At 44.3% G+C, this 23239-nt stretch overlaps 1 protein-coding gene across 1 annotated transcript in view; it reads left to right on the forward strand.

The window, feature by feature from the left end:
• Positions 1-23239, forward strand: part of LOC119390662 (surfeit locus protein 4 homolog) — a 56412-nt gene that overhangs the window by 27425 nt on the left and 5748 nt on the right. The gene's annotated exons all lie outside the window — the stretch shown is intronic.

A 23239-nucleotide genomic window follows, 5' to 3' on the forward strand; every position in this document is an offset into this window, starting at 1 on the left:
AGCATTGCAAGGTGTTGATATCATCGTCCGGTAGCTCAGTATTCCGCAAACTCCTTTGCATATACTGCAATGCTGTACTCTAATATTAATTACTGAGACATACCAGCAAGCATGGCCCAATCATGCCTCCCCAGTCACCTTGTAGTCACTGCTTGGAACGTTGTCCATTTCCGAATCGTTGCCTTTCAAAGGGTCTAAGCAAAAATGATTTCTGACGTTGCAAATCTTGGCGATTCCCAATTCCAGAATGTTTTCTTCATCACTTGTTGATACAGCTGACAGCAACGACGGTGATACTGGTGACAATGACATGGCTACATGTGTGTGCACCTAGCAGACGAAATGTCAGCTGAACCTTGCGTCATTTCTTTCTGTGGCCACATGATCAGCTGGGGTGCAGTCTGGAGGTGACTGTGAGGTGGCGCTGCCAGTGCTACGAATTGGTGGGCTTGCCACCCGTTTTGAATCGTGCTCGATGCTCGTCATAAAAGATACCGTATTTACTCGATTCTACCGCGCCCTCGATTGTAACGCGCACCCGTTTTCCGCGACTTAAAAAAAAAAAGTATAACATCGATTGTATCGCGCACCCATTTTTCGTGAGAGAAAAGAACAAAAAAAAGGTCCGTAGGAGTCAGTCTTCGCACGTTCTGAAGAACAAGTATTTGGGTTTTAAAGAACTAAAGTTTAAAAAAATAAAACACAAAGTCAAACAGCGGGCCTTGCCGCTAAACTGTCACCACTACGGTGGCGATACGAGTCGCGTAATGGATCAGTCCTTGTCGCTGTCGGACAACTCCTTGTCGCTGTAAATGCTCTTCGATTTCGGGAAACCGGCCCTGCTTTGGTCCACTGAAACCTTTTCGTGAAGCTTTGCCGTAAAAAATCTTCTGCTTCTGTTTGCGCCAGTCTCGCACGCACGTTCCGGGAACTCCGAACGACCGCAATGCGGCCCGATTTCCGTCCTTCTCTGAACATGTAATAACTTTTATTTTAAATGCGGCATCGCGGTGCACTCGTCGAGTATTTGGAGTCGGCACTTCCATGCCGTTGATGCGAACGCAGAACGGGACGACTAACTGCTCAGCACACGTACGAACTGAAACAATGGCAGAAATGGCCGAGGCTCGTAGGAGGCGGCCATCTTGAAATGCCGATGGCAATATGATAACCGAGTTTTTTTTTTTTTTTTCGGTACTCGATTCTAACGTGCATGCGATTTTTGGACTCATTTTACCGAAAAAAAAGTGCGCGTTAGATTCGAGTAAATATGGTAGTTATTCGTCCGTTCGTTGCATTTTGAGTCTTGAATCGCTACTAGGGGGTGGATAACTACTCGTGGATGCAAAAATATTGACAAGTAGATTTGATGTCAATGCTCCTTTAAAGGGCCCCTAAACCGCACAGATGTCGAAATTTAGTTGTACTGGTGTTGCAGTTGTGCATGAGTATACAAAACACGTAGCCATGAGTAATTTTCGAAATAGTGGAGTTATGCGTTTAAGTATCAAAATGGGGCCCTCGCTCGTTCTGCCCTTTCCTTCACTATGCTCTGTTCGTTGGCTGCTGTCTCTTGCTCACCGTGCGCAGAGCAACATGCTGAAGAGCAGGGGTCATGCCTACCTGCTAGCAAACAAATATAGTTTCTTGCTCAACCAATCGACAGCGTCTGCTCCCGGTGTCGTCACTTGATCACACTGGTGTCGTCGCGTGGAGAGGAGTACGGGATTGTTTTTCGGTTTCGTAGCACACCCGGGGTGCATAGAGTGCAGCTGTGTTTGACAGTGTTGATCGTTATAGCATGCTGAACTCGATGCACGTGTTTACCTGAAATGTTAACAAAAAAGTATTGAGGTGGTTTGGGAGCCCCTTAAAAAGCACTGGTACAGTCACCCATTTTTTTTTTTGACCTGACCGCTAGAGCGTCGACTGCCAAGTTGATAAGCACCGTACAACGGAGCGCAGCGGCAAAACGAAGAAGAATACGTGCATGCGCGCTATGAGCAGTCCTGGGCAGCTGTCGTCTGCTAGGCTTTTCCGGGAACGGGACACTACCTCCGCTTCTTTTGAGCACCGCTATTATCCTTTTTTTTTTGTTTTCTATCTCTTTTTTCTTTTTCTGAACGCTGCCATCAAGTTACAAAGAAAAGGTCAAGTGGTCGCGCTTGAGATGGATGGGATGTGATTACACATGCTGATTATGCTACGTGCGTCAGCCAGTTGGTGTATGTGACGGTGCAAGTTGTAGTGAGCGCGGGCCAAGAAGCCACTGTTAACTTATCGGCCTACCGCTGCAGCGGAGCCGGCGTGTAGCGGCCGCAGCTGATTTTGTTTGCTCAAACCACGGCTGAGAGCAGCATTTTCGCTGCGCGCGAATGCGCTAGTCATGTGTTTCTTTTTGTATTTCGCGGGCTTTCTTTGCAACTTGGAAAAAATGTATACGTGAGACTTTTGTCATCGCAAATAATGCAATTCGGGTTTCTGAAGACGCTCTCGAACATTGCAAGTCGCATTTCTTGCCTAAAGTCAATATTGAGCAATTTAGCTAATTAATCCTAATGAACAAATTAATTAATTACCAAACGAGAAATTGTCTGTAGTGTACAAGGTGACTCAGCAATTTGCAACTGATTTCACTCGCCTGCCTCTAATATTGTATTTTTTAACCCTTGGCTAAAGATAGCTGGGACACCCTGTATACTCATCAGGTGAACCTGTTCATGATCTAGTTGGTACTTGCTATGTGACATAATTGTCCCTAAAATGACTCAGTGCTGCCCGTGTTGTCATGTTTGTGTTTCTTCCCTGCGTATTTGTGTTATATTAGCGGCAATTATGTCATCTATATATTCATACAAGTTGAAAAAATTCTAAGGCTGGGATTGCACATTTTGTGTGTATATGTGTGTGTGAGGGGGGTATACGTGCGCGCACGCTCACGCAATACTCCCATATTCTGAGGTGAATCATTTTAAGTTGAGCAAACTAGCAGAAGAATACTGAAACCTGCTGAAAACAGTGTAATGCCATAAAACCTGCAGTGAACAAAATATGAGCAAAGAAAGTAACTGTGAAAACTGCCTTAGTTAGCTATTAATTGTGAAAAAGTGTCTGCTTTGGCTTTTGTGCAATGAAAGATGTGCTTCATTCTGTAAAAGCTGGTGTTTCCTTTTTCTACGATCTCAACAAGTGTTGTTTCAAGCCCTTAAAAATTCTTCGTTAGGTGCTTGAAAGTCCTTAAAAACCCTTGAATTTTTTCTCCAAAGTTGCTATGAACCCTGTAAACAGCTTTTTTTCCTGTTGCAAAAGTTGCTCCAAATCCTGAATTGTTCATACTGTTTTCATTGCAATCAGGTAGAGCTTTGGGCTAGGCGTTAATACTAGATGTCATTGGAAAGTGCAGCACGTCAGCTTTCTAATACAGTACGGTTCACGTTCATCCAGTTGGTGCAGTGTGTCAGCAAACAATGACTAAAATGCATAGCGCGTGCCGCTGGAGTGGTACCACCAGCTTAACCACCTATATTTTGCACCACATGTGCACAACATCCTACTTTCCCATTGAGGTTAAATAAGGAGAGGCCGTGTCCCTCAAGGGCCACATCTTTTCTGTCTCTCTATGACTCGCTTCCTTACCAGAACATGAGAGATGAAATCGAATTCGCTAAATTGTCAGAGCTAATCGATAAGAACTAATCAGCTCAGCAGCATAAGGTACTATAACGTCAAATACATAGAGGCTGCAGTAAAAACGGGCAGCAGTATCAGAACAGCTAAAAGAAACTCGTATAAAAACCAACAGAATGCATTCAATGAAATATGAGGAAACTGCTTTCAGTGACATTGGGAATGTGGCAGAAGGTGTATGCTCTGAAGTGTGCAGGTCACGAACACGCCATCCAACCTGTCTTCAAAAATCGTGCTGAACTTAAAAGCATGGACGTAAACACACGACAGCGCAGAACACAATTTCACTTCCTTGCTTTCAAGTTCAACGCAATTTTCCTAGACAGGTACGAAGGCTATTTTTTTTCCATGTCTGCTCGGTCGCGAAATAAAAACCAGCATAAAAATGACAGCTGCTTTATATAAAACATTTAGGTACACATACCAGCTGTACTTCTCAACATAGTCACCCTTTCGATGCAAGCATTTGTCATAGCATGGCACCACCCGCCACGGTGGTCTAGTGGTTATGGTGCTTGACTGCTGACCCGCAGGTCACGGGATTGAATCCCAGCTGCGGCGGTTACATTTTTGATGGAGGCGAAAATGCTTGAGGCCCATTTACTTAGATTTAGGTGCACGTTAAAGAACACCAGATGGTCAAAATTTCCGGAGCCTTCCACTACGGTGTGTCTCATAGTCGTGGTTTTGGGACGTTAAACCACAACAATTATTATCATTGTGTGGCACCAACTTTCATATACCCTCCTTGTAGAGTGCTTTCAGCCCAGTTTTGTACGCCAGTCTGCATCTCGCTGTCTGAGTCAAACTCCTGTACTCCTAGCCAGCATTTCACGTGAGCAATGAAATGGTATCGGAGAGAGCCAAGCCTGGGCTGGAAGGGGTGTGATCGAACACTTCCCACCAAAAACACGGCCGGAGCTGCTTTGTCACAGATGCACTGTGCGGAAGGACAATGCATGATGACAACGCTCCTCTTCTGAATTGCCCTTCGTTTAAGAGTCAGGCTGGATGAGGCTGCAGCCATGCATGGCTCGTTACATGAATTCCACCAAGAGAACTAGTATTCCGTCCCAGAACACAGTAGCTATACACTTCTTGCTGGAGAAGGTTGGCTTTAACTTTTTTACTCTCTGGGAATGCTTCCACTGTTTGGACTACGCTTTCACTTCTTCAGTTTCGAAACGGACCTGTGTCTCGTCCCCTGTGACTATTCGGTTAAAAACAAAATCTTCATTATGGTAGCACTGGAGAAACGTTAAGGTGGCGTCCATCCGCTGTGTCTTGTCATGACCAGTCAGCACCTTGGGAACCCACCTCACACAGTTTGCGGTACTGGGGTATCTCTCTCACTCACAATAATATAGAGCTGACCACGAAATTTCGGGAAATGAGTAACTCAGCACAGAAACTGTGACCCGGCTATTTGCTCTAATTGCCTAATCCAGTCGCTGAACAAGATCATCGGTTGACACTCACTTCCTTCCCTGTCCTCCTGCATCCTGAATGTCTGCGTGTCCTGCTTCACATTTTCCACACCACTGCCACACCTTGCTGTCACTCGTGAAAGTTGTGCCATACTTATTACTCATTTGTTGCTGCAATTTCGGCTGCCCCTCAGCATGCAGAAATTGAATTACAGCACGCACTTAACATTTGGTGGCAGACTCAATTATCCGAGGCAGGCTGTGCACTCAGAATTAAGAGCTGCGACTTCATGTGGGAGGCGGGCAGACTAGAGAGATTGCGTAACACGTGTGCGTGCGTGTTGCATCAATCCCTAAAAAAAAAAAGGCCTCGTATAACCAACTGGCCTGTATTGTAGCACGTCATCAAACCTGAGATGAAATCAGTGTTGCAACAGGATACTGAAGTTCTGTGAGTATCAGCTACATTAGAAGAGCTTTATGAAGCATGTCCCGAGGAAATGTGCCTGATGAAGACAGCATAACTGTAGATTTGATCAAGGATGGAGGAGACGTTTAAGAAGCTTGACGCTCTAAACTCAACGACTTCAAGTGTACCAGGGTTCAGAAAACACTAATATCAAAGTAATAATAATATAATATATGGGGTTTTATGCGCCAAAACCACAATATGATTATGAGGCATGCTGTAGCAGAGGGCTCTGGAACGTTCGTCCACCTGCCGTTCTTTAATGTGCACTTAAATCTAAGTACACGAGCCTATGGCATTTTTGCCTCCATTGAAAAAAAAAACAGCCGCAGCTGCAATGCATTTGCGTCTTTTGGGTCAGCAGCCGAGCTTCGTAACCCATGTACCAGCATGCTGGCTGATATCAAAGGAATACACACGGAGAGAGATATGAAACATTTAAAAAAAAAACTGCAGATTGATGAGCTTACTTCTAGAATTATAGAAAATATTCGCGGAGGTAATTTTGAAAAAAAAATGGAAGACACTTGCCTTTAATGAACTTAGAGAGCAAGCTGACTTCAGGAAAAGCTGCTCCACAATTGATCACAGCCATTTGCTCAATCAGGTAATTCAAAATTTGCAGAATACAGCAAACTCCTGCATTGTGGCGTTCACAGACTACAAAAGGGCATTCAACTCAATGAGACAATGGCAGCTTTAGAAAAATTGCATTGTCACCGCACGGTAGTCTCTTAAATTGTAGTAGGAAAGTGTCACAATGTTAACATTTCTTTGTTTACAGTTGGCATCGTCATTAAGTTTTGAATGGCCAAGTTTGAGAAAGGACATAAAAGAAGTGCGCCATCATACATGCACACTTTACCACGAATGAAAACCTAATTTTTTGTGAAGGTCCATTAAGCCAATCTTATCCTTAAATGAAACATTTTGAAAATTTCGAAATTTGCATGCAATTTGGATTCTCCTCTTACATAAACATTGAGATGCGTGGGAAATAACTTTTTTCTATGTTTTAAACTATCACATATATTTTTCTTAGTTTTCTGGCGCTTGTAAACACATTGCATGTGTTATTCTCAATGAGCTTTTTATGGCGCTCCTTTGGTATTTAATGTGAGCCTGGTCAAATCGAATATTGTTGATATTGAGTCTGGGTGAGTCCGGTTCAGAAAAAGTTTAAGTCCGAATCTGATTGAGTCAGTTTCAGAAAAATTCTGGCGAGTCCGAGTGAGTCATCAGCGAAAAACATATTACTTGAGCGAGTCTGAGTAAGCTCTATTTATTTTGCTGACCTAAGGTCCACATTGTCTTGATATTTGCCTTTAGTGTCCTTTAAGCAGTAAAGCAACCTCAATGAAAATAGTATACTTTAAGGAATAAAGGCAAAAATTTTCAGATACTGAGAGCCGTTTTGTTCATATGAAGCAAGGTTGGTCAGGGTTAACAAATTTCTAAGCAAGCATTTTTTGAACCAAAAATTAATATAGCACCATAAGCGTTTGCTGCTAGTTTATATAGATCTATGATGAGAAATTTGGGAATTTGTTGGAGTATTTTAAGATGGGGACGGGGAGTGCAAATGGCTAGTATCGTATTGGAAATATTGGGAACAATGATTGCGGTAGTATCTTGTAAGAATAGACTTTGGCGAGTTGGTAATTTGTGATGAAGGAAATGAGTTTGAAATAACGTGAGACAAGACTCTCCGTCTTGGATTCATGTAGATATTTTAGATCCAGATACAAGGCCACATGACTAGTGCGTGGTCCTGTAGCCTTATATCTGGATCTAAAATATTTGTTGCCTAAGCATACCTGCCAAGTCTCCCAGATTTTCCGGGAGACTCCCAGAAATCGAAATTTTTGTGCATGATCTGACCACATTAGCAAAAATCGAACCCAATCCGATCCAGGCTTTTTGTGAACCAATTGCGTATAGCATCATGTAAACCAATTCAGGAGGTGTTGATGTAAACATGCAGTAGAATCCCGGTGATACGAAACCGGCCGATACGAATTCCTGAAATTCCCTAGTGTCCAGTGGGCGAAAATTTGGATGTTCCGAACACTTTTTCGCGTTTCGGTGGGTGATACGCTTTGCTACCGAAATCGTCAAGCAACAGCCGAGAGCAGCATTCTGAAAGCTTCGGAAGTACGCGCGCAGCTAGCGCACACACTCTCACAACTGTGATTATCGTTTGCCACAACCGCTGTGGACGAAACCACGGTCGCTCTTGACACAATCACGTATGGCGATGACGAAACTGTCGTAACTCCGAAAGTGCAGGCACGTCCAACTTTCACCTAGTCAAAGCGACGCTGTGGACTAAACCGCGGCAGATGTGACGTAGTTTTGAACACACGTGCGCGGCCAGTGCACGTGGATTGAAAACGGAACTACTGTTTGCCGCAACCGCCGTGCATGCAACAGCGCTCGTCGACGCGATCATCGATAGCGACTATGAGCTCCGAAGGTACGCGGCTAACGCAGTGATACATTAAAGGCAATAAAGTCGTAAAAAAGGCATGAAGTGTTTTGGCGTTCCTGTCAATCTTCGCTTATGACTGTGGTGGAGCGGACTTTGACACTTAGAAATCCCCCCATTTAGAAATCTCCTGGATTTAGATTCCTTGAACTTGGTAGGTATGCTTAAGTATCTTGTTCTGTATCATCATGCCCAGCCCTGGGTACCATATTGTGAAGTGTATTCCCTTTGGCAGCATTCACAGAGTAACATGAAAAGAAAAGCTCATTCTTGCAAATTGCAGGATGCATTTCCAGCATTGTAGAATGTATGTGCAGCTAGCAATAATGGCAGAGCTGAAAGCAGCTGTGGCCAGGCGAGTTTCCACAAGGTGTATCCTCAACCTAATGTCTTAAATCTGCAGTCAAGATCAGTCCAAGTGTGGACTCAGAATGTTTTCCAAACTCTTCGTTATCATTCAGCTAAAATATATGAGGTTCTATACGCTTTTTCAAAATAATATAGTTACAAGACTGTGTGGTGATGCGGAGGCACCGACAACGACAAGGAGCGGCAAGCAGCACAAGCGGAGAGAGCGTGTGAGCTCTGGAATGAATCGGTTGTTTTTTTGGATTCGGTGGCGGCAGCATCTTTTCTCCTGCCTCCGCTACAACTGTATATGGACCCCCCCCCCCCTTTCCCTCTTTCCCCTTGTGCACGCCTAAGGATTAAGGATCGTGTGTTCTTTCTTACTATGGTACCAAGTTAAAACTGGTATGTTGGTGCATGGTATGTTCTTTTTTCCTTCATAAATAAAACTACTACGAGAAAGTTCGGCATGAAACCACGACTTTGTAGGAATTTAATGCTTGCTGCTTGTGTGCTTTCCGAACAAAATAAACGCTCTCCTCAACCAAAAATGACATCTCCCCAGTCATGGCTGAAGTTCTTACTATGTATTGTGAATAACTTAATGGAGCACGTGAATGTTAAGCAGTGCATGTATACAATTATAATTGATATTAATAGTAGACCACACTATATTTTCAAGAATAGAATATCTACGCGAGAGTAGATGTTAATGTTGCTAGCAAATCAACATTTTTTTGTTGTTGGTCTCCGAAGCCGTTTTGCTGTCCCTTCACTTACTCACACGTCATCAACCACTTCATTAATGCATGCTGCATTATCAAAAGTGCTCAGAAATTATGCAATACCACGACAGGCACGATTATTCCCTCAGCAACGTCCGAGGATGATTGACTTGTGACTCGGTGATGCGATGAACATACATGTGTAAAGAAAATACCCTCCAAAAGTCTTTTTAAACCCGTGTATACACCAGACCCTCAATTTCTTAGAAGGTTGGCAGTGCCTTATGTTAATATACCCTCCAAAAGTGTTTTTAAACCTGTGCAGAAGCCACACGCACGATTTCTTAGAACGGGATCTCAAACACGCGGCCCAGCCCGCACATGACAGCAATCGTCCCATGTTTTTTTTTTTTTTTTCAATTTCTTAATAAGTATGTGCATGTGCTACACAGATGGGACATGTCTTAAACATTCTTTTTGTGAGGCGACCCATGTGATCACCATGTGTTGAAACATATCGGTCAAACAAACGCTTTATGTATTTCAGAATCGGCATCCAGCTTTCAGTCATTCTGCAGATCGCTATTGATGTTTTTGAATCCTGTCTCCAAATCCCCTTCAGAAATGACATATATATGAAATATGGAAAGGCTTCCTTTCAAACAGCAACGTTAGCTGACATCTTCTTCAAACTACCCCCCCCCCCCTCACTCCCCCGCTTCAACCTTCCTCACTGCCTCAGCCCTTGCGGGACTGCATTTAGTGACTGTGGCCCACTGGCTGAGGTGAGTTTGAGACCCCTGTCTTAGAAGGTTGGCAGTGCCTTACATTGTGTGGTAGAAAATCTCGAAGCTTTTTTTTTAATTAAAATTTTTTTGGTTTCAATTTTGATATTGAACAAAACAACGTAGCCTTGCAGAGTTTTCGGCGCCTGCAGGCAGCAAAAGCATAACCTCCGAGATTTAATTAAGAACTATCTCCAAGGCTATGCCATCGCTGGTCCAGTGATGGAAGTGCTGCTCCAATTGCTCCAAACGGCTCCAAAAGAGAAATGCTGCTCCAAACAGTAATTTTTGTTGGTAACTGCTCCAGACCTGTTCCGAAATGGCACTGGGAAACTGAAAAGAATGAACTTTAACCTTGTGACCGTCCAGCAAACCTAAACTAAACCAGAAGTCATTTGGGGTCATTTGGAATATTTTGCCATCTGCTACAAAAACACCACTAGCTGAATACTATCATCCTAGTATACTAATATGCAGATTGTATACTATTTGCATACTAACATATTGACAGTGCCACAAGTACTGGCACGATATGCATTCAAGTTAGCTGTATATTTGTACCTGACAAGCAGACTATTTTGGTGAAATGTGTGTGAAATCAGTTTGATATCATGCTGGTTACTAACTGCTGCTGTAACGACTTCGGTGTGTGACTGATTACATTTATTTGCTTTATTAGCTTTGAGCTCATTTATGCCACAAGAACTGGCATTTTATGTGTATAGCTTATTTAGCTGTTCTTTTTTTTCAATGCAGGCTATTTTGGTGAAATCTGAAAATAATAGATCGCTTTGATCTTGTACAGATTATAAACTGCTGGTTTGGCAACTGTTATATGTGATTTTCGTTACTTTTATAATTTGGTGCTCAGCTTTATCGCTTTTATATCATTTCTGCCAGAAGTACTGGTATTTTAAATATATAGCTCATCTTACTTAGGGTTCAATGACCATCCATCTGCTTAATTATTTGTTTCTTGCGATTTGTGGTGATTATGTGCAATATGTTAAATAATGTATGTTAATATTTATGAGGTGCTTGAATGATGCCCTAAACTACAGGAGTCATTTGGAATATTTTGCCATCTGCTACAAAAACATCGCTAGCTGCTCCAAACTAGCGTTTTTTCTGATCCGAAAACACTTATGGCTTCTCCAAAGCAGCACTTTTTCTGCTCCAGAATCTGCTGCAAAAAGCAGAATCTCGCTTCCATCACTGCTGGTCTTAAGGCGACACCTTTCATTGCAGCCAGCAGGTAATGAAGCAATGCACCTCTCGTTCGTTCTTCAGAAGTGACATTTGGGCGAGAGGGATTCTGTTAAACATATTGAGTGGATTCAGCGCGATACGAGAACAGAGGTGAAGAAGAGACACGAACACAAGTGCTGTTCTCACAACTGACTTTATTAGCCCGGAAACACATATTTTAAAGCACAAAGAAGCTTTGACATTCACAAAAAAGGCCCTAGTTGTGTAAGTGTGCCTTCTATAGCCCTGCATGACAAAGAAATCTCTTTCTTGAATAGTTTTGTCACCTGATACAGTTTGTTCATGGTTAGTCCACCTTTAAAGGGGTACCGACACAAAAATTTTGGCCTCACGTTTTTTTTGCTGCAATGTGTTGCTGGGGCCTGTTAGTCAGAACACGGCACATCGTTTGCTGCAGCGTGCGACAGATAATTAATTACAGGCTCCTCATTACCAACCAGTTTCAGTTTCGGTTTCAACGACACTCTTCCGGGTGCAACTATCACCACCTAGTGGGTGCAGCGCTCGATCACGTCAGCACCAAGAACTGTGACGCACTTCCGCGCGGTTCGCGAGCAGCCCCTGAGAAGTAGGCTGCTGGAGCGAACTCGGCAAAAAAAAAAAAAAAAAAAGGTGGCTTCATCATAACGTAGGAGGGTCACCTTTGAAGGTGTTAATAGCGCGAGGGTTTCGATCGCTCACACAAACTTCAAAATTCATTTAAGATACCTTGCAAGCTATATTTGCTGTTGATATTTTGAAGATGATATACGCATGTTCACGGGAATCGATCCCGCAGGCTATCTCGGCCATGAAATTTTGTGTCAGTACCCCTTTAATCTTTTGCATTTATCCTCAGTTTGACGTTATCGGCGTGTGCTCATATGGTTATAGGTTGTGCTTTAAAATATGTGTTTCTGCGCTATTGAAGTTTGTTGTGAGAACAGTGCTAGTGTTCGTGTCCCTTCTTCACCTCTGTCCTTGTATCGCGCTGAATTGATTCAATATGTTTAATCGTTCTTTCTTGTCTGCCAATCGTAAGCACTGAGCCAATCAATCAAGTTTTTCTTCTTTCACAATAAACTACAAAATAGGGGTATACGGAAAGAGGTCCCATAGTTTAACACTTTCGTGACCGCGGAAAAATCGGTTGTTTTTGGGTGTCCAGGAAATATTTTTTCCTGCCACAGAAATTGATTGATGCTAAAGTGTAGGTTATCAAATGATAGAGGAAGAATTGGTCTTTCCAATAGTATTAATATCAAACAACAGATTTATTTCGAATATTACCAAAAGATTATCAAAACAAAGAAAAACATAACAAAAGGGAAAAAATTTATAAAAACATCAATGCTACTCTGCACAAGGTAAACATAAACAAAAAAAATTAAAATATACACTTTGAATACAAGGCCCTTATAAATAATACTGTAAATATAAGCTCTGTAAGTACAGAAGTTATTTCATACTGGCAAAAATATAAGCACCAGTGCCTATCATGCCACCGTCCAAAAAAGCATCTTCTTGACGTGGTGAAGCAAAGGTTGGCTGCACATGTTTGGCAGAAAATATTTTTTTTCTGCTCAACTTTCTTTTCTTTGTAGCATAGTTTGCAGTTCTGGTATTTTCAATTTTTGTTATTGGTGGTGGGGAACCTGAGGCACCTTCCCGTGTATACGTTGAAATGTACAGTGTACTCCGTGTCCGAATCTGCAAAATCCCATAATTTGTATCTCCATTTGACCACTTCATTTGTCATGTACTGCTGAATATCAGACCGACCTTTAGATTTCACCATTTTCTCATCTACATAAAGGTTCCGACGTGGTTGAAAAAGTAGCACGGATGAATCGTTCATGTGTTGCAATAGAGAAGACGTGAGGAAGCTCACCGTGGGATGCGACGGTCGTCTTCTCCGGATCATAGACGCTCAAGAAGGCAAGCAATGCTTTGAACCTTTTCCGTGGCTTCACTGACGGTGAAGGAAGGCCCGGAAATATGTGTAGACTCCAACAGCAGTGCAGGTGTGGGACTTGGACGATTCCCATATACACCAGAAGTTCGACGAACTTGCGCATCTTCTCTTCAGTGATTTCCCTCCAGGATCCGTCCCTCTCACTCTACATTCTAAAAAAGACAGGGCGTGCAAACACGGACACAAGAAAGAAGTCAGGGCACCACAAACGCCGACTAACAACTAAAGAGGCACACAATGGCATAAAAGAAAGAAGGCATGAAAACTTGTATGCTCATGCAATAGGTGAACCTATCAACACTGCACGCGTGGTGGTCTACGTGGAAGATAACTGTTAAGGCATTTGATTTCATCTTTATGCAAGTTAATCGACAGTTGGCTCACGCACGCGCTACCACTATTCTCGATATGCTATGCCTGAATCATCAGGCGCTTTTCTTCATTTCTATGCCGGTACAACACTGTGCATTCATTGAATTTTGGCGTGCACTTACACTCTCGACAATGTAAAGATAGATTGGAAGGTGAGCTTCCGGTTAGCGATCCCTTATGTTCCAATAACCTCTGGTTAATGCAGCGGCCCGTCTGACCTGCGTAGAAGTGGCCGCAGCTGAAAGGGACCTTATACACCACACTTGTACGGCAATCAGTGAATTTGTTGGTGTGTTTTAGAAACAAATATCGGTCCGCTTCTTGTATTTTACACGCTCATTATTCCTCTGCACAGCGGTACAAATCTTACCTAGCTTATTGGCAGCCGTGAAAACAACATTGACGCCGTATCTACTTCTACTTTCTTTAGCCTGTGAGATACGCAATGAATGTACGGTATACCTATGACACGTTTCTTGTGTCCGTGTTTGCACGCCCTGTCTTTTTTAGAATGAATACTTGCCAACTAGCTCAGCTCTGTTATTCTAAATCTCACTGTACGTTGTCTTTTTGAAAATATGCATTTACGCATACTTATTTGTTTTAAAGGTAAACATATTTGACAGAAATATATCTGGCTGGGTGAAATTATAAGAATAAAAAGACTCTTCAGCCACATTTTCTCTTTAGATTTTAATTTAAAAAAGTGACCCTACGTTTTGATACCCGTTCAGTCTTTTCTTTAGGGGGTGACTCTACGCCTGGCTCCGAAGCTAGCACTTTTTAGTGGTTGTCTCCCTGTCCACCGTCGTTCTCCCCGCTGCTCTTGTTTATGTGTTTTGTCCATTGGTTCGGCATACCGTGTACATACACGCTCGGCAGTGTCCCTGTTGACCGGTCCCTACTGCATCGCGGTACCGTACATACAGGGAATCAGCGAACAGCTGGCGAGGGTGTTGGGGCAGGAGGGCATCCAGGTGGCACACAAACCCACTTCAACACTTGGGCGACAGTTTCCACGACCAAAAGAAAGATTCCCTGGGCTAGTCTACGAAGTTCCCTGCACTGACTGGCGCGTCACATCGGCGAGACAAAAAACTTTCCCGAAAGGATATGTCAACACCGAAACAACGTACGTAGCTTCAATGCAGCATGAAACGCTCTCGCAGAACACAGCGAGAAGCTGGACCATCGCGTCAACTTCGACGCCGCTCGGGTCATCGAAACGGAAGGTAGCCGCACCAATTAGAATCTTGGCATATCCAAGCGACACCTGGAAACATCAACCGGTCAACAGGGACACTGCCGAGTGTGTATGTACACAGTCTGCGGATCCAATGGAGAAAACACATTAACAAGAACGGCGGGGAGAACGATGGTGGAGGGGGAGGGAGACAACCACTAAACAGCACTAGCATTGGAGCCGGCCAGAGAGTCACCCCTGAAGAAGAGACCGAACGGATCTCGAAACGCAGGGTCAGTTTTTTAAAATTAAAAGCTAAAGAGAAAACGTGACTGGAGTCTTTTTATTCTTTTACTTATTTGTGTGGTTGATATCTCTCTTATAACTTCGGTGGTAAAAAAACAACACGAAGCCGCCACACGGCACTCCGGAGCGCTAGGTCAAGGTCCACTGCGGGCCGTCTTTGCGGAAAGAACTTGGCAATCTCTTAGTAATCTCTTAGTAAGCTCTTAGTAAACAGAAACAAACAAGAAGGATGACCCCTACAAGGATGCGCAATCTGTGATAGACATCACAGTAAACGGAAACCTTGTCCCTACTGTTCACACAATAAGGGTTTTAGGAATGTTCATTCAGCGTAACACTTATAACACTGACGACGAAATGCCTTTTAGGGTTATCGTTTCAGAATGTGAAACATGGCAAAGATCAATTTCTGTATTCTTGCAGGATCAGTTGAACCAACTAGACATTGATGATCCTTTCATAGTTAAAGGTTCCAGTCAAGTCATATATTTTGTGAAAACATGTGCCGATGACCATGTTTATGGTTTTTCAGTCGATGTGACAGACCTGTACTATTCAGTACTCCATGATCAGTTGCTTCTCGCGGTTGAAGAGTGCATAGACAGCGACATAAGTAAAAAGCTTGTTTCACACAATATTGATGAGAACTAACAGACAATATGGCCGAGGAAAGTATAGGGTATGTTATTTGTAGTAATTAGGATATGAATGTGAAGAAAGTAAAGTGGAAGAACAGATCACTTGCCACCGGCAGGGACCGAATTTGCAACCTTCGAATAATGCGTCCGATGCTGAAGGCATTCCTTTTTGGAGGCCGAGTAGTTGCTTTCTTCTTTTGATAGGCTGCGGCTGGCATAAGCGATTACTTTTTGACAGACTTTCTGCTGCTGTACGAGGACAGCACCCAAGCCTACGTCAGTTGCATCTGTGTGCATTTTTCTCGGCAGAGTCGTTGAAATGTGCAAGCACAGGCGGGCTCTGTAGGTGATTTTGCAGCTCACAGAATGTGTTCTGCTGCACTTCCTCCCAGCAAAACTGAACGCTGTCTTTCGTCAATCGCGTGAGTAGTTCGGCAATTTTTGCGAAATTTTTCACGAAGTGCCTGTAGTATGCGCAGTCTGAGGAATCTTCGCATGCCTTTCTTGTCTTTCGGCCTCGGAAAGTTTGCTATTGCTGTAGTTTTCGCAGGGTCAGGCTTAACTCCCTCAGCGTTGACGACGTGGCCCAAAAACTTCAGTTGCTTGTACGCAAAGCGGCACTTCTCAGGTTTCAACGTTAACCCTGACGTACGAATGGCTTCAAGCACAGACTCCAACCTCGCAAGGTGTTCGTTGAAATTCCGTCCAAATACGACGTCGTCGTCGAGGTAGACGAGGCAAGTGTGCCATTTGAGACTGTCTAGTACGGTGTCCATGACTCTGGAATGTTGCCGGTGCTGTACATATTCCAAAGGGCATTACCTCGAACTCATACAGTCCGTCCGCGTTATAAATGCTGTCTTCTCACGGCTCTTTCCGTCCACTTAATTTTGCCAGTACCCTGTTTTCAGGTCCATCGAAGAAAAGTACTTCACGTGGCAAACATGGTCGACGGCGTCGTCGATGCATGGAAATGGGTATACATCGTTTTTTGTGATTTTGATTTTATTCAGCCGTCGGTAGTGGAAGCGGAACCTCTAAGTGCCGTCTATTTTCTTCACGAGCACTACAGGGGCAGGCCAGGGACTTTTCGACGGTTGTATAATGTCGTCGGTGAGCATGTCTTCGACTTGTGTCCAAATCGCTTCGCGCTTGTGAGGAGACATGCAGTAAGGCAACTGTTGCGTTGGTTGGGCGCCATCAGTGATTATCCGGTGCTTTGCAAGGGGCGTCTGTTCTAGCTTCGAAGTCGTTGAGAAACAGTCGCTGTAGCGCAGTAGCAAAGCCGTTAGCTTTTCCAGGTGTTCCTGTGGTAGCGCCGGGTTTACGTAGAAGAAATGAGCAGATCCCAAGGCGTCGTCTGGTTCGCGCTGGAAATCGGCGATGGCGATCTCGGCACTATGTTCCTGAATTTCTTCAAGGAACGCAATAGAAGCGCTCTTGTTTAGGGGCTGATATTCCTCGGTGATGTTTGTGATTAGAACATGGGATTTGCCTAGTTTCAAGCGCACAATACCTCTTGCAGCGGGGTCACCGCGGTTCAGAAGCAAGTTGTAGTCGTTCTCCACGATAGCGCTGCTGTCAGGACCAGCATCTTGAGAGAAGACAGCGATCATCAAGTTTGAACATGGAGGCAGGGTGACGTGGTCATCGGCAATCCTTAAGGAAGCGCGCGGTTTGGCGCTTGGTTTTGGCTTCACGGCGTGATCGGCGGAGAAACTGATGGACTTTACCTGCAAATCAATAATGGCACGGCGTGATCGGCGGAGAAACTGATGGACTTTACCTGCAAATCAATAATGGCACCATTGTCAGTCAAAAAGTCCATGCCCAGAATTGCATTGCGGGAGCAATTGGGCAGTATTATGAAGACAGCAGGGTACGTGATGCCATTTATAGTGATTCGCGACGTGCAGGTTCCACTAGGCGTGACGAGGTGGCCTCGTGCTGTGTGTATGTACGGATCGTCCCATCTTGTAACTGTCGATCCTGTCAACTGCGCCATTGTAGTGAACGAGACAGAGACAACACTCTTTCGTCGGGCAAGCTTCGTTCTGTTCTTCCTCTGCTTTGCCCTAGCTCCCCGCACGCCCAAAGCCCGGTGTCGTTATTCGTCATCACACTTTTTTCAGCTACGCCGCGAATGGTCCACTCATCACTGAATTGTTGGCTCCCGTGTCTGTTGTGCGACTACGTCAAGGCCGTCAATAGGTAACTTAACGTCAGAAGTAGTTGGTCTCGAGTTACGGGTTTGTCGAGGTGTCGTGTCATGGCTGGTTCGCGTTGATGGTCGGTGGCTACGCGTCGTCTCATTAATTCCAGGCTTGGTTACGTCCGGTAGGCGCCACGTCATGTGCCCGTCATTGTGTTGGGGGATAATTTCGTGGTTAGATAGGAGTGTCGGGATGTGGGCGCGTCCTGAATCTTTGTCTGTGGTGCGCCATTGCATCGTTGGAGGTTTTTCGTTTTTCTGCCGTAATGCAACTTCACCTCCCGAAGCTGCTGCTTTTAGTTTCCCCTTCCTGGGCTGAGGGACCTTCCGCGAGTGTTGCTGCTGGGGCTCGTTGATCCGTATCGGTGGGCTGACGGTGAACGGCCGAAGCATGCTGGTCCACAGCTAGTCTGAGACAGGTACTCATCGATCTCGCTCGGTAGTTGGCTGGGCAAGGGGCACGGTGCGTCGACAGAGAAGCCTTGCAGGCCGAGTTGTCTATAGGGGCAGCGACGGTAGGTGTGACTGGCTTCTCCGCAGTGGTAACACAGCAGACGACGGTCCGGAGTTCGCCACACGTCGGTTTTCCTTGGTGTCTGGTGTTGCAGCGTAGGTGGTCGGGCGGGCGATGAAGTACAGTGGTAATGAGGCTTCTGGCGACGAGGTACGGGAGGGCGAGGGGCGCGACTAGCAGCGGCGTAGGCCATAGCCTGCGGCTGACGGGGTGTTTCCGGTAGCATAGTGTACCCCAGTGCTTGTTGCACCTCTTCACGGATCACATCGCTTAGAGAGGCGATTTGGGGCTGCGGCTCCGTTGGGAATAGTTTTCGTAGCTCCTCCCATAGTACTGCGCGGATGGTCTCGCGTAGTGTGTCCGTCGAAATTCGTGTTCCGTCAGCGTAGTTTGCATTGGCTGCGTCAGTAAAGTGGCGTTCATGCTACTTAGCATGCGTTTCGAGGGCCTTCTCAACTGTGCTAGCCTCAGATGCAAACTCGGTAGCGGTTTTCGACGGATTACGGACAAGCCCAGCAAACAGCTGCTGTCGCTGTTGTTGTTTGCTTTGCACTTTGCTTCATGCTACGCATTAACAGGCTCAATTTCTTTTTTTCTGCCATTTTGGGGTCAGCCCACGTGAAGAGCCTTGTCATTTCTTTGACGAATACAACAACACCTTCGTTAGGGTGTTGTTTGTGCGTTTGCAGCAAGACTTCTGCCCGCTCCTTCCGCACGACCATGGCGAAAGTCATTAAAAATTGCGTCCTGAACCCCTGCTAGGACTCTAGGGAGCTCTCATGATTTCTGAACCAAGTCTGAGCTGAGGCTGCAAGGTAGAAGAACACGTGCCTCAGTGTCTCCTCGTCCCAGCGGTTCACACTTTCGTGACCGCGGAAAAATCGGTTGTTTTTGGCTAGTCCAGGAAATATTTTTTTCCTGCCACAGAATATAATTGATGCTAAAGTGTAGGGTATCAAATGATAGAGGAAGAATTGGTCTTTCCAGCTGTATTAATTCAAAAGAACGGATTTATTTTGAATATAATAAAAAAATTATCAAACAAACAAAAATGCATCAAAAAGAAAGATTCATAAAAACATCATTGCTACTCTGCAAAGGTTAAACATTAAAAAAAAAAATCGAAATATACGTTTTGAACGCAAAGCCCTCGTAAAATAATAGTGGAAATATAAGCTCTGTAAGTACAAAGATTATTTACATAAATACAAGAATCTCGACGCGGTAAAACAAAGGCTGGCTGCGTATGTTTCGGGAAAAAAAATTTTTTTCTGTTCAACTTTCCTAGCATAGTTTGCAGTTCTGGTATTTTTCAATTTTCCTGTATATTTGTTGAAATGAACAGTGTAGCCTGTTCCAAATCTGCAAAAATCCATTATTTTACCTTCATTTGACCTCTTTCTCGCTCATATACTGCCGAATACCATAGCGACCTTCACATTACACCATTTTCTCATCCACTGAAGGGGTCCGACGCGTTTAAAAAGATAGCGTAGAAAAATCGTTCATGTGTTGCTATAGAGAAGACACGTGGTGAAGATTCTCGTGGGATGCGACGGTCGTCTTCTTCAGATCAGACACACTCAAGAAGCCCTGAACCTTTTCCGTGGCATCACTGACGGTGGACGAAGGCCTCGAAATATGTGTCGTCGACACCAACGCCAATGCAAGCGTGGGACTTCAATGATTACCGTGTACACACGGAGTGAGACGAACTTGCTCATCTTCTCTTCAGTAACCTCCCTCCATGGATCTGTCCCTCTCACTGTATGTTGGATTTTCGAAAGTATGCATCCACGCATACTTATCTGTGTGGTTGCATATCTCCCTGACGACTTCTGCTGTAAAAAACAACACGAAGACGCCGCCGCGCAGCACACCGGAGCGTTGGGTCAAAGTCCGCTTCGCGCTGTCTTCGCGAAGAGAACTGCGCTCTTTCTGCAGCCGGCGCCAAATGCTTCCGCCCGAATGAAGTTAACACCTTGCAGATAAGAGCTGTTATTTTTAGAACGCACCGGATACGTTTACATCGACGCGCGGCAGCGATAAAACGACCCAAGGAGAAGACGAAACTTACCGGCAGATAGCTGTTGATGTTCCGGGGAGGCTTGACGCACTTTCGCCGTCTGTACTGAAGCCATGGCGAATCGAAGTCGTCTTCCGTGTCTGTGGTGCTACCATCATCCAGAGATTCCCGCTCATATTAATCGGAATCCGTCGAAATTCGCCGTTTCTGTGGAGCACCCGCGAGCAGCGTCGACGCGAAGTCTGAAACAACGAGCGCTCACCTACTCGACTGCGAACGAGCTTTAAAAATCTCCCCGCGGTGGAAAAAACAAACTCGCAAACAAAACTGATAAAAAACGTTATTTTATGCTTTGTATTGCGTTAGCTGTCCAGAACCGCTCAGAGAGTGCCAAAATTTGATCTTGAAGTCATCGATAGCATACTATCGATGGGAATAGGTGCGGTCACGAAAGTGTTAAACAGCTTGACCCGTTCTACTTGCTCCAGCCAGTCTTCGGGATCCTCCGAGGGTGACCCATGAAATGGTGATGGCTCCCTGGTTTGCTGAAGAACTACGGGAGGATTGGTAGCATTGGTCATGGTGGTGGGTCGTTTGTCACGGTGGCCACGACATCACGGTGGCCGGAAGCAGCCCGAACTCCTGCTGAAGACCTTGCTCTGGGCGACTGGTGCGAGTTAGACTTGCCTGGCGAATTTCAGAGGACTTAGGGTTCATGCATCCAGCATCTCCACCAGATGTCACATAGCCAAGTATGATGCCGGGTTCTTTCAGAAAACAAGGTTTATTAGTGAACTTGTGCTACGCAACAGATTCAAAGCAAAAATGTGGGCGGCGAAGAAGAGCCGACAAAACGATGTGCGTAGGTGACCGTTGGTGGAAAAGGAATCCCGTGGCGTTATTCTTTCCACACCATCGGATTACCCCGATAACTCTAGTCTGGTGGCGATGGGGCGAAACACTCTCCCTATCGAAATGAGACAGCTAGTGCGACATACAAAAGAGAAAGAAGGAAACATGCACTTTGCTTGAAACATAGATAAGACGATCGGGCGCGGCCAGATGCTGGCCACAAAACAGCTAAGAGAACAAACGATGAGGCATTGTTTGGGGCAGTATTATGGATTCATTGCTTTCCTGCTGTTGATATTGTTTTGAGTCCAGTTGAAATGGAGGACATGTAAATGATATGGAGTAGGAGTGTTTTAGCTAACCTTCAGTAGTCTTGCTCAGACAAAACGTTTTGTAATTAGGTGCAACCTATGCCTATTGCAGTTTGCAAGGGCAATAATATCTGCCTTTGATAGCTTTGCCTTCGCCACTCTGCCTCCTCATGCACTGTCATGTGATTGAGTAACACACACCAGCTTCGTGGCAGTGAGTGTTCACAGTCATTGAGTGACATCATTTCATGCTTGCCTGCGCTCAGTGATAGTTAGTTTAACTACCAAGAAAATGTCGTGGTGGTCCAACTGTGCCGATTGCTCAATTTTGCTGTAATTCTGCCTATCTTCAATATAAGCTGAAACAGTATGACGCAAGGGTTCATCCTTGATTTTTGTGTCTTTGTTTCAGATATGTTGTTTTGTTGTTTCATTTTACATTTCTAAGGGTTTTTATTCCTTAGCATTCAGCACATCAGTGATGGAAGTGCTGCTCCAATTGCTCCAAACTGTTTCAAAAGAGAAATGCTGCTCGATGCTGCTGCTCCAAATTGTAATATTTGTTAGTAACTGCTCCGAACATGCTCCGAAATGGCACTGGGAAACTGAAAACTATGAACCATGTGACCATCCAGCGAGCCTAAACGAAAACAATACCAAGCTGTATACTATCATCTAATGTGCAGCTTGTATACTAGCTGCATACTAGCATATTGGCAATGCTACGTGTACTGGCATTGTCAATATAATCTTATTTAGCCGTATATTTGTACCTGACAGACTATTTTGGTTAAATGTGTGCGAGATTAGTTCGATGTCATACTGATTACTAATTGCTGCTGTGACGAGATTAGTTCGATATAATACTGATTACTAACTGCTGCTGTGACGACTTTGATGTGTGACTGATTACATTTACCACTTTATCAGCTTTGACGACCTCATTTATGCCACAAGAACTGGCATTTTAAGTGTATAGCTCATTTAGCTTCTCTTTTTTAAAATTTTTAGTGCTGGCTATTTTGGTGAAATATGGAAATAAGATATTGCTTTGAACTCATACCGATTATAAATTGCTTTGGCAATAGTTGCATGTGATTGTGGCTGCTTTTGTAATTTGGTGCTCAGCTTGATTGCTTTTATATCATTTCCGCCAGAAGTACTCGTGTTTTAAGTTCTGTATTGCTATCTTACTTAGTGTTCAATGACTATCCATCTGCTTAAATATTTGTTGCTTACAATTTGAGTGATTATTGTATGTGCAATAAATATTAGTATTTGAGAGGCTTAAATGATACTTTAAACCAGGGAGTCGTTTGTAATATTTTGCCATCTGCTCCAAAAACACCAATAGCTGCTCCAAGCTAGCATTTTTCCTGCCACTTTGGTCGCTCCAAAGCACCATTTTTCTGCTCCAGAATCTGCTTCAAAAATCAAAATGTTGCTTCCATCACTGGCACATTGTATTCGGGATCTGCTGGATTATGTGTTTTTACTTTGATGTTGTTGCTTCATAATCATTAGTGCTGCCGAGGAGGCACTGTTTTGTTCTTTGTACAGTAGTGCGGGGTATTTGGCCAGCTTGAATGATGACAGTGTAGACCTTGCTTGTGCATTTCAAGTGCTCGTCTCATGTTGTGAAAGGCTACAACAATAAAAGATGTGTAAAAAAT

The sequence above is a fragment of the Rhipicephalus sanguineus genome, chromosome 1, assembly GCF_013339695.2.
Source record: "Rhipicephalus sanguineus isolate Rsan-2018 chromosome 1, BIME_Rsan_1.4, whole genome shotgun sequence".
Lineage (NCBI taxonomy): Eukaryota > Metazoa > Arthropoda > Arachnida > Ixodida > Ixodidae > Rhipicephalus > Rhipicephalus sanguineus.